Raw genomic sequence first — 12,157 nt, 5'->3', positions numbered from 1 at the left:
TAAGGCAGGCTCATTTTCTGCCACCACAAGGAGCAGTCATTATGCATACTCCTGTTGCCAGCTCTCAGTAAACCAACACCATTCTCTTTTCTTTTATATTTCATTCATACACATCTATTATGTACACACTATGAGCCAGGCACTTCGTAAGGCACTTCTAGTGAGAAGGAAGAAGTCAGGACACCACAGGTATGAGTGAGAAGGAGCCTACCGGCCCGGTGCAGTGGCTTACGCCTGTAATCCCAGCACTTTGGGAGGCCAAGGCAGGCAGATAACTTGAGGTCAGGCGTTTGAGAGCAGCCTAGCCAACATGGTGAAACCCTGGTCTCTACTAAAAAACAAATACAACAATTAACTGGGCATGGTGGCACACGCCTGTAATCCCAGCTACTCAGGAGGCTGAGGCATGAGAATTGCTTGAACCTGGGAGGTGGAGGTTGCAGTGAGCCGAGATTGCACCACTGCACTCCAGTTTGGGTGACAGAGTGAAACTTCATCTCAAAATAAAAAGGAGCCTACCACACAATTGTTGACAGTCTATCACAGAGAGTAACAACATCAGCCAAAGGTGGCATCTGCACAGATCAGACAGGGGCCATCTCAAAAGGGAACAGCCCTTAATTTCACCTTACATGTAGATGAGTTTGACAAAAAACAGGAAAACAAAGGAGCATGAATGTCCCATTAGAAGACATACTAGGAAACTGTCATGGGGCAAAATTCATACGTCTTAGAGATAAAAGTTGGTAAAGCACAATTGAAGCTATTTATTGTTAAAGCACAATTGAATTATTTCTTGTTTTCTTCAGTAATAGAAAAGTTGGACATTTTTCTTTAGAGAAATCAACCGCAATTATCCTGTGAAGAAACTCAGTAACACTAGTCAAGGATCAGGCTGGTCGCTTTCATGGAGAGGGAGTTTCGGCAGCTCCATTGTTCTAGCATTAGTAATGCATGAGACCTACCCCTGAACACTTCCAGTTAGGGAAGCTCTGCAGAGATCTTGCACTGTGCCACGGATGGCCTTGTGCTTTTGGCTATTAAGCTGGAAATGCAAAACATGTTTTGTGGTTCAAATAATCTCCAGGAGACAGTTTCCTGGAAGTTTTAAGTCCTATTTCTCATATCACCTCCATCTAAATTGGTGATTTCTATGACCTTTTCATCTAATTACACTAGTATGTTGTGCCTATTTTTATTAAATGGTTCCATTACATAAGCCATTATGTGCTAGCTCCTCCTTGTTGCTAACCTCATGAGCCCACCCGCTACTTCTCACTTTCACATCGAGGACAGCATTCTTCAAGAGGGAATTTGTTATGTTATCTTAGATCTAAGATTTTCACAAATCACTTCACTAACACTTAAATATCAGAGACAGACACCCAGAATTCTACCAAAATCCTTGTGTACCCACACATGAAGTGGTGCATAGACTGGTTCACAAGACAAGGAAAAAATGGAAAGCACTAAAAAGCAGGAAGAAAAAACACAACATTCCAGAGGAGAAATTAGGAAAATTTACAAATGGGTAAAAACTGGGGAGAGGATGGAGAGTGGCTGGAGAAGGCCCTCTCGTGCCCGCAGTCCCTAAAAGACACAGCAGAAGAAGCCATCATGGGCAGCACAAACCAGTCCCCAACCTACTTTTGAATCACAGAGAAGTTTGCAATGTCAAACAATATCCTTCTAATGTGTTATGAGAATTCTATCAGACCCGGGCTAAAGGTAGAAATGAACAGATACTTATGAGAATAGCATCAGGGAGAAAACGTGGAGAACTGCGTCACCATGTAGTTGTACAAGTGAATTGTCTAATATAATGGTTAGAGTATTAACATTGCATGGCCTTTCCGCTAGTTTCTACCTCACCATATTTACTGTATCTGAGTTCTAAACTACTATTTTTATTTTATTCCCTCCCGTCGGATAGTTGGCATTCACCTAAGCAGTCAGGAACATCTGCTGTATTTGTGACAATTATTCAGAAGGTATAAAACAAAATTATATGGAGCATATAGCAGTGACATTTGATTGCAAGGGAGAGAATCCAACTAGAAATGTTGACTCACTGTGTTACACAGCATCATGAAAAGAGGCTGACGTTAGCCGGCGGTAGGCCAGTAATAATATGCCTACACTATATTAATCGCAGATAAACCAAATTGCATTGCTAATTTCATTTGCATTTGCATTATCATTGTGTGTTAATTACTACAGTTAGGCCACCAAAGACTAATATCCAAATCTGACAGCACCAATTCCCTGGATACATTCTGTGGTTGCTGAATGATTATTGTTCAACAGTTTGCTGCTTTTGACAAACACAAAGCAATACAGGCCTCCCAGCCCTGAAAGAATGAAGGAATAAATGAAAGAATATCAGGCATGGTCTGACGCAGAGTTCCATTCCAGCTCCAGGCATACGGTCCTTGCTCAAAGATAAAACAGCCATGTTTCCCAGGACGTTCCCTGTTAATGTGTGCTGTTTGAAAAGAGGTCAGGGTCAACTAGGAATGGGAAATACCAGGCTAAACAACCATGGACCCTATTGCAGACCCTCTTAGAGCCTTTAATATGTTATTGTACATTGTGACTCTCAGAGAGGGAATAGAGTTTGCAGTGTTTCCTAACACTTACTTGACCATCTAGTCCTTTTTCTCACCGCCAATCTTCTGGAGTCTTTATTTCCCAGGAATGCACTTTAGAAAAAGCTGAATTTGCAGAATATAACTGTAACCAGAACCATGGGCATTCCATAAAAGTAAATAAAAGTCATATGTTAGAAATATTCTACTGTACTTAACAGAAACTCATAGTCACCAGTCCACAATATCCAGATAACCCTCCTGTCTACATTGTGAGTCTAATGTTCCCAGAATTTCTGCAAATTATTGGGGACTTTCACTCTCCTGGACCCTTCTGGCCTAAAGCCCCAGGTTCTAGTGAGCTAGGAATCTATGGAACATCTTTTTCCAGCGCACACTGTCTCCTTCCAACCTATGTTAAGCCAAGTATGCAACCCTCCTTCATTTCTAGATTTCCACCAAAACCAAGCAACTAAATAAACAAATCCTTTCATGAGGCTTGCTCAATTCTGTGGAGGTATTTGGAAGTTATACCGCAGCAATGCAAGCAACCTGAAATTGCGTATCAGACACATTTGTGCTTTCTTCTTCCAATGCTTTATTGAAATATAATTTACATATCATAAAATTCACCTGTCTAAAGTAGAGAACTGAGTGGTTGTTAGTATAGTTACAATGTTGAAACACACCTATTCTTAACTTCCTCTATAATTTCTGACCAATTGAGCTCCAGTTGTCTTCCTCTCTTTCTCTGTATCTATGTAATCCTCAAATTCAATTTCTTTTTTCTTTTAATTTCCATAGGCTTTTGGGGAACAGGCGGTGTTTGGTCACCTGAGTAAGTTCTTTAGTGGTGATTTGTGAGATTTTGGTGCACCCATCACCGAGCAGTATGTCCTCTAGTCAATGTGTAGTCTGTTATCCCTCACTCCCCTCTCACCCTTTCCACCAAGTCCATTGTATCATTCTTATGCCTTTGCACCCTCAAAAGCATATATATACACATATACATATATAGACACACATATATATACACACACATACATATATATATAATGACAATAAGGCAAACAATTGACACTATTTGAGAAGCAAGGTTAACAAAGACACACACACATATATACACATACACACATACACACACACACACACATATATATATGCCTTTGAGAGTGCAAAGGCATAAGAATGACACAATGGACTTGGGGGAAGGGTGAGAGGGATAACAGACTACATACTGACTATATATACATAACTATATGACTACCATTCAAATTCAATTTCTTTCTTTTGCAACCCTTTGACTTTCTTGTCTGCAGCCAAACCCACGCCCTTTGAATCCCATCTCAACTCCAAACAGCTTGCCTGGGTAACTTTCTAAATAAAGACAGGGCTCTTCCTGAGAGACATTCAGATGTCAGACATTAAAATTAAAAAAGTAAACAAGACAAAAACAAAAATAAGAATAGGGACTTCCTCGCACTGGCCTCTCCTCTATGGGAGCCTCCCCATGACTTCAACCAAATCGCTTCTGGCTTCTGCGTAAGCAGCCCAATGCCCTGCGGGGAGTCCCTGATTGCTGCTGCCCTTGCTCATCCTTGATGCAAGTGGTCACTTCACCCCTCCTTCCCTTTGTGAGAGTCTTTATATAGTGCTCTTGACCAGAACGCAGCAATATAGCTGCTTCTCACTGCTTGCTGCTGCTCAGCCCATCCCTTCCACCTAGTTATGTCCTTCAGATAAAGTTTCCATAAGACCCCGGCAGAGAGCCTGGTTCAGACTCCACAGTAACATCATTCCAGCCTCTATCCCAGCAAGAAGGGAAGATGCATGAGTAACCAATTCCATAGAGTAGGCAATTTCAGTGTTTCTGTTTGGTTAAAGCCATGGCCATCTCAACAGCCACGACCCAAACATTTTTAAACAAAGGAGGGAAGGAGGAAAAGAAACAGAGGAGAAATAGTAAAGGGGTTCAGGATGCTGCACAATCGGCTTTGGACAGGCCAGGTCAGATGTGGGGTGGAGGTAAGAGGAGAGCCTCAAACCTCTTCAACAGCCACAGAAGCTAAAGAAAGCACAGGAAGGCCTGTCCTTCAGGCCCCTCTCTAGGGATTTCTTTTTTTTTTTTTGTTTTTGAGACGGAGTCTCGCTCTGTCGCCCAGGCTGTAGTGCAGTGGCCAGATCTCAGCTCACTGCAAGCTCCGCCTCCCAGGTTTACGCCATTCTCCTGCCTCAGCCTCCCGAGTAGCTGGGACTACAGACACCCGCCACCACGCCTGGCTAGGTTTTTGTATTTTTTAGTAGAGACGGGGTTTCACCGTGTTAGCCAGGATGGTCTCAATCTCCTGACCTCGTGATCCGCCCGTCTCGGCCTCCCAAAGTGCTGGGATTACAGGCTTGAGCCACCGCACCCAGCCCCTAGGGATTTCCACTGGTGGTGAGTAAATGGCTCAGTTGCAAGATGTAATTATGAGTTCACTGTTCAGGAGACACCTAGAATTCTTTCCAGAAAGGGAACTCTGCCAAGATTTTACCCCCATGTTATTACCACCATCATACTAAGCTGTCCACATTTGCATTTGACCCACAGCCTCCCTGTACTCTGTATGTGTTCAATTCCTGCATGTTCTGCAGAGGCCATCTAAAACTACGTTTTATTCACTTCCCACCTTGCAGCATTTGTTTTAAGGAACTTCAGCTTTCTTGTATATTTCAACACAAATCTTCATGGTTTAGATCCCAGGAAAATCTCCCTTCAACACTGAGATCAAATAGGTGGAAGCTGTCGACATGCAGTAAGGTGGCATTGAGAGGAAGCCAAGGTGGTGTGAAGGAGTTCCTGGTAAATCCACAGTGTATGTACATCATGGCCTCATTTCTCAGAAAATGACAATAAGGCAAATAACTGACACTTTTTGGGAAGCAAAATGAACCAAGACATGGGAGTTGGAAAGGCGCCTGTACAGATACTGCTGGCCCCCTACAATAATTCCATATTTGACGGGCATGCGGCAGTTCAGAAAACAAGCACATTTTCTTCTTTGCAGCGGGGTTGTTGATTTGCAAATGGGCCTTTATATCTCCAAATAACGAAATAAACATGTGTTTGGATTTTAAGGCAATGCCATATTGTTATAAAACATTCTAAGTGCTTGACTCTCAATTCCTGTGCTTATCTTGGAGCAGATGGTCCCATAGAATGTGAGAGGAAGAAATGTATAAAACTTGCAGGTCATGCCCCAAAAGGGGAGCCCATGTTCTCCCTTGCTCCCTTTCTCCTTCACACTCCCCTTCTTGTTGACTAGAAAGCTGCTTGGCCATGAGCCACCATGGACCACACAAGTGTGACCAACATGCTAGGACGATGGACAAACAAGACAGAAGGATCCTGGGCTCCACTGACTTCACTGAGCAAATCTGCCATACCAGCTTGAACTTTTGCACTTCTCTCTGGTTTGGGAGACTGTTACATTGGTCACAAAGACAAACCCATCTTCTTAGCAATATGTGAACTCTGGATCAAACTGTTCCAGGGGCATCTGTACACACATGGATGTCTGAGCATACACACCAGCACTAAAAGTACATCAAAGTCCAAACTGACTCTATGTCTCAACATTTGGGCAGCACACTTTTGAAATCCTGATTGGTGGCCGGGTGTGGTGGCTCACGCCTGTAATCCCAGCACTTTGGGAGGCCAAGGCAGGCGGATCACAAGGTCAGGAGATCGAGACCATCCTGGCTAACATGGCGAAACCCCGTCTCTACTAAAAATACAGAAAAAAAAAAATTAGCCAGGCATGGTGGCAGTCGCCTGCCTGTAGTCCCATCTACTCGGGCAGCTGAAATAGGAGAATGGCGTGAACTTGGGAGGCAGAGCTTGCAGAGAGCCGAGATCACGCCACTGCACTCCAGCCTGGGTGACAGAGTGAGACTCCGTCTCAAAAAAGAAAAAAAAGAAAAAAGAAAGAAATCCTGATTGGTTTGGTGCCTTAGTAAAACCAGAGGGAAAAGTTGACTGTCTTTCTCTCAATGTGGGGACAGGCCAATGTCTCCCCTGGGCTCTGCCAGCCATTTCACAAAGATACACCCCAGCTATAAAAACAATATACGATTCTATGTATCCTAGAAAACAATGTGCAGTAATAAAATGGCATAAAGGAGCATATGTTTTTTAGGGATTGAGAAGGAATTTCACAATAATGTTTACATAAAACAGTGAAGCAAATTTAGAGAAAACAGCACCTTTGCAAACGTTTGCACCATTGGCACACTGACCACTGACAAGATTAAAAAATGTGTTAGATTCAGACTGGACAAACATTGAAGTCAATTTAAAAGCACGGGGGTTTTTTTGTTTTTTTTTTTGTTGTTGTTGTTTGTTTGTTTTTGGTATTTGAAAACAGTGAACTGTTAAAGTCTTTTAAAAAAAACCCTATTATGTTGACAATTTAGTAAGCTCATTCGTTTACAACTGGTTGGGTTTTTTTTGTTTGTTTGTTTGTTTTTTATCCCCAGTGTGTGTTTTTTTAAGTGATATCTCATTTATTTTAAGCCTGGAATAGAGCTTTCTCTGCATTTGAGCAGTCCAGGATGGAGCTACTGAGAAAGGTCTGTGACCAGTGAGATCCAGGAACTACGTGTAACCAGTCTGCATCAAGATAAGCACAGAGGCTGGAAGTTAAGTACTTAGAAAGTTTTATAGCAATATAACATAACCATGACATCCAAATGCATGACCGACTTTCTAATCATTAGTTTTCATCATATTTTACCAAAGCATCAATACTCAACGGATGTGAATTTTTTTTAAATGGCCCTTCACCAAGATAGCAATGGTCTAGTAACCAACTTGCAGATATAAAGACCCATTTCCAAATTTGCCTGCAGCTTCCTATGCCTCCACTCACACACAACTGACATCAAAATTTCTTACATACACAAGCACATTGCACGAGCTACTGCCCACAATAAAAACAAAGCGAGAACTTATTTCACATATTATTGCCATCTGACGATAGAGTAAGACTGTTTCAACAGACACATTGGCAATTCATAGTTTTATGATAACGTAAGAATTGGGCAGTAATTATTTTTATAAGAGAAAACAACTTGCATTTGTGTGTGTGCATGAGTATGAGTATGTGTCTCCATCAGAAAAACAATAATCGCCCCCATGTCTTCCCCATTTTGTCTTCAATTCTGGTTCTTAGGATTTTCTCCAGGTGTTAGTAGCTACACCTCTGGAAAGGGTCTTTTGTTAACACCAAAAGCATTTTGACTTATTTCTTTGGGGGAAAAAAAAAAACCAGAAATGAAAGCATGCCCTCTTTTAAACTGGAAAGCTTTATTTTGCCCCTGGAGAAAAGCAGCCTGGTTAAATGTCTGAACTTATTGTTATTATTATTTTATTGAGCAATAAACTAAAGTGTGATTGAGCCACCAGTGACTCGGATATATTGTTAAGCTTGGAATCACATGGTTGAATGACTGGCTGGCCCAGAACGTGGGCGATTCAAATGATTCAGAAGACAAATGAGGCAGGAGCAAGAATGTCTCACACCAATACAAACCCAATTAACGTCAACAAAATCCTGCAAAATTTATTGTTGCTTGGCCTCTGAAAATGGTGGAACCAACTCTTTTCCTGTGCCTGCAGGGCAAATTCATTAGATGGAAAACGGCATTTTGTTAACCATGAAGTTCAGTAACATAAACAAGGAGTCAGTGCCATGGTCCTTGAGGCACCTGCAGAGGGTCAACCGCAAAGGAGGGAAGGAAGAGAGAGACGCTGATCTTGCTCTGCAATGCCCATGAGTGGTGACACAGTTGGTGTTTCATAAATAATGTCTTCTTAAAGTCACAGTCCAGGATAAAAACAGTATATCTGATTGTCATTCAGTTCGTTAATTAATGATCATATATAAAGAGAGAAAGAGAGAGAAGAGAGAGGAAAGGAGAAAAAGAGATTGATATTTTGCCTGCAAGTTCACCAAAGATTACCATGTTGGTTTGTGCTTGCTTTTTTGTTTCAGTTTCTCGAGTAAGAGTGATTCACTTGTGCTGATTCAGCTTGAACCATGTTTACATTAGATGCTCTTATGCCCACAATTGACAAATCTCAGAGTGGTCATGAAACAAAACGGGCCTCAGTGGCCCCAAAGTCATCAAACCTACAATTTTGACCTCTATGCTATGTGCCCACAGAACTGGACGACGCTTCTGAACTCATCTCACCCTAAGCGCTGTGAAACACTCCGTCACTGTGATATTTGACAGCAAGGATGGCGCCACCTCTGAGAGAACTCATGCCGCAGAGCTCAACAACATACCCCTTGTTCAAAGTAGAGATGATGGGCGTTGAAAGGGCCACAACACAGAGGGCTTTTGTGTGATCAGACTTACTCTGTGTGGGGTAATAGGAGTGTCGTCTGAAGAGTGGTTTGGCTGGATAAGACCACACACAAAAAAAATTGTACCAAACAATCAAAAAGCTCAATCATGGATTATCAAGAAGACCATTTTCCCACCCACACTTGACTCTGAATTCAATCAAACCCTTAATGACTCCTATGAGGATTTCAGGGTGTTCTATCAAAAATCTGTTGAAATAGACCCAAACACAGCAAAATATTAAGGTGAAATATTATCAGTACCAGAAATATTATCAGTACCAGAAAAAGTATCTCCAATACTTTTTCTCAGTTTTCGGTCTCTTATGATTACGATGATGATTCATTTGTGCTGATTCAACTTGAACCATATTCATATCAGATGCTCTTATGCCCACAGTTAACAAATCTAAGAGTGATCATGAAACAAAACAGAACTCAGAAAGCAGGAAAGTATCTCCAATACTTTTTCTCTTATAAAGAACATACCATTTGTTGCTAGATGCAGCCCACTATGGAAGCAGGAAAAAAATCTACTTAGTCACTGAATCAACACTTACCATGTACCTGGCATGGTGCAAGGCTCATGAGGTGGGATTTATTTCTTCATGCTTTTGTTCTGTTTCCATCGTTAATAGTGATCAGAGCTATGAAGAAAATCTTGGAGGGCAATGAAACAGAATCACAGAAGGGAATTTTGTTTCATTCAGAACTGGGAACAGCCTATTTGAGGGAGGACAGTCACGTGAGATTTAAAAGATAGTGGTTAAGCTACTGTGACTCCCAGTGTCTTTTAACTTTGTATTTTTAACTGAGACCCACAAGAGAAATTCATAGGGGACTGTTGGTCCTGGATTTTTAGGGACAACCAAGATTGACATGTGATTAATTTTCTGAAGACAACTAGATTCTGGCCATGACAAGGGGCATCTGGGATGAAAAGTTAGGACCACGGAGGGCCAGGGCGAAAGTGGGAATGGGACCAAAAACACCAGTAGGACCAAGAACCAGTGAGGCCAGGGCAAGGGAGAAAGGAGCGTCAGAGAGCAGGTAGCATGGCCTCCAAGAAGTTCAGGTGCAGAATGAAGGCCATCAGGAGAATATCTGTCCATTAACCTGCCTGGAGCCCTCTTTGTATTCTCCTAGACACCTGAAAGTATTCTGCACCGTTTTTTGTTGCTGATTTAGGCATTACAAAAAATGTAGAGTTTCACTGCTGATTTTTCTCCAGACCATTTGTGCATTCTTGCTCTGAGCACCCCAATCCATAATCATTGTCAGCTGAGACGAAACTAGCTGCTAAATTACTTACCAATGTATTCAGTCTCCACGGCATCGATCCCAGCAGAAATGCAGATCAGCTTTCCAGGGCGAACCTCCCTCCTGAAGAAGTGAGTCTAGGCCAGCAACTGCCACCTGGAGGAATCCTGAAGTGCCCCCCGGTTGTGTAGGGTCTTGGTTGTCACATAGTGCATTTGACACAACACAGGCAGGGCTCCGTAATCTGCTGCCTCCAGCAGTAAGATAATGATGTTGTAGTTTCTCTTCCTCTTGCCCACTAGAATTTACTTGGATCCTAGCGAATAAAGAAGGGAGAAGGGAGATCAGTCCTCCCCATCACCTGCTAGCATCCACCACCATTTTGGAATAGCTGGGCTCTGCAGCTGTGTAGACGACAAGGTGCATATACCAGTGCCACATGAGCCATGTTTCAGGACCAGCCAATGGTCAGGGCACACAGCATAAAGTGAGAGAGAGGAACCGAGGCTGGAGGGCTCAGGGCACATGCCCAAAAACTACAGACACTAAATGACTGGAGTCCGGTTAAATAAAGTGAACCCTCTTTTCCACAATTTCCTTCTCTTTCTATCAGCCTTGGCAATTGTTCCTACGACAAGAAGGAGCCTAGCTGGGGCCACTCTGCAAATTCATGAGGCAGGGGAGACATCCAAGCTCGGCATATGCATGATGATTACAGGAAGAGGAAAACATCTGAACTATTTAGCATCTCACAGTTCAAATGGGGCAGTTGCTGAGACGCTGGTGCAGAAGAGACAAATGGGGTGGGGAAAATTTTCTAATCTTAATAAAATCCTTTTGCTTTTTCCAGTAAGTAAAGGAGTGAGTGATGATGTGTCTGACCCTTCTTTAATATCATCAACTGAAGCGAGAAAGACCTGAAAGAAAATATTTAGAAAAAGAGTGTTCATATTATGCCTTGCCTGTGCTATGCCTTAATACATTCTCTCATTAGCAATAAGCCAATTCCATATAAACAATGTTTTCTCAGCAGGCAACAGCAAGTTAATAAGGTACTCTTAACACTCATTAAAGCTCACATGCTTCAAGAACATGCTTAGAAATATTGTGGGTTTCCTGGCGCTCGGCACACATTTCAATGGGGAATAAATGGGTGCATGGAATACAGTGAAGAGCAAGTTCCTTCAACACGTTCTGTCTTTTCTTGCCACTGCTCAGTAACAAAGGAAGCAGTGAGCAAAGCAATTATTTGGGCTTTACCTGGAAACAGGAAAAGACCAGACATCTAAAATTGGACAAAATGTACATGTCAGAGACTAATTCAGACTTTTTTAAATGACTTTTTTTGTTACCTTGGGAAGATGTTTTAAGTTTTTATTGGAAACAAATGTCACTGTTGAGGCAGATGGGAAAGTAATCTAAATTTAGAAAATGTAAGTCATTATTAATTGACCTTAGTTATCAGAGAAAGTTTTTTTAAAGATCTGCTAACTTCAACTCCAAACTGGACACAACTGCTTCCTTTAACTTACTTCCTTTAACTCCTCAATCAACTACAATAACTCATATTTGAGATTGATTTTATTTGCCTTTAACCAAAACTTGTTAGAAACAGCCTGGTCAATTATTTCTCTTTCCTCATCCTATTTGTTTTTGTTACTTCTGTGGGAAAATGTGGCCAGTGTTTGCAAAACACCACAAGATACACCTCTCAATTGTTTTCTGGCATTATTAACTTGCTATTGTTACCAGCAACTCTGCATCTCCACAACTACCAACAGAGTTTATTGCTTGTTTCTTTACTTGGATTGATTGACATTAATAGGGTGAAATGTAACGACTTACAGTCAGTATTTTGGAGTAACAAAAATGATTATTTTGGAAGTTCTTTGCAATATTCTATACAGTTCAAAAGCC

At 41.8% G+C, this 12,157-nt stretch overlaps 1 long non-coding RNA gene across 1 annotated transcript in view; it reads right to left on the bottom strand.

Moving 5' to 3' along the window:
• LOC112621395 overlaps positions 1 to 10,550 on the bottom strand; it is a 211,717-nt gene extending 201,167 nt beyond the window's left edge. Inside the window, exon 1 of the long non-coding RNA XR_003118723.1 lies at positions 10,293 to 10,550. This is a non-coding gene — a long non-coding RNA (uncharacterized LOC112621395). The remainder of the gene's footprint in view (positions 1 to 10,292) is intronic.
• Positions 10,551 to 12,157: the final 1,607 nt, after the last annotated feature.

This window comes from Theropithecus gelada, chromosome 3, assembly GCF_003255815.1.
Source record: "Theropithecus gelada isolate Dixy chromosome 3, Tgel_1.0, whole genome shotgun sequence".
Taxonomy (NCBI): Eukaryota; Metazoa; Chordata; class Mammalia; order Primates; family Cercopithecidae; genus Theropithecus; species Theropithecus gelada.
Note: the sequence above shows the minus strand (reverse complement) of the source record. Positions and strands in the feature narration are given on the sequence as shown.